Source organism: Brassica oleracea, unplaced genomic scaffold, assembly GCF_000695525.1.
Source record: "Brassica oleracea var. oleracea cultivar TO1000 unplaced genomic scaffold, BOL UnpScaffold00579, whole genome shotgun sequence".
In the NCBI taxonomy this organism is placed as follows: Eukaryota; Viridiplantae; Streptophyta; class Magnoliopsida; order Brassicales; family Brassicaceae; genus Brassica; species Brassica oleracea.
In genome coordinates this window covers 32214-32521 of record NW_013617422.1, presented here as the reverse complement: position 1 = coordinate 32521, position 308 = coordinate 32214, and the positions used below count along the sequence as shown (strand labels likewise).

Genomic DNA, 308 nt, shown 5'->3' with positions numbered 1-308 from the left:
CTCACCGAAGCATGTGACGGATTCATAAGCCCAAATCAATAACGCGTCCTTCATGCCGGTTATTGTGTATGAACCTCCATCTGTAGCCAACGTTTTAATAGAGTCAATTAGAACTTCGTATGCAGTCCGACCCCATGGATACGACCTCATGGCTTCATCGTCGAATACCCTTATTGCATTTTGAAAGGGTATCCTTGAATTGTGATGCAAAAAATAGACTCCCATGGCTTGAAGAAGTAGCAGCCCCAACCACTTGCGCTTTTCAAAACTCCAAAGCGGACAGAACGCTAATGCTGCCTTCAGTTCAT

At 44.8% G+C, this 308-nt stretch overlaps 1 protein-coding gene across 1 annotated transcript in view; it reads right to left on the bottom strand.

Moving 5' to 3' along the window:
- LOC106319722 overlaps window positions 1-308 on the bottom strand; it is a 4658-nt gene that overhangs the window by 3925 nt on the left and 425 nt on the right. The gene's annotated exons all lie outside the window — the stretch shown is intronic.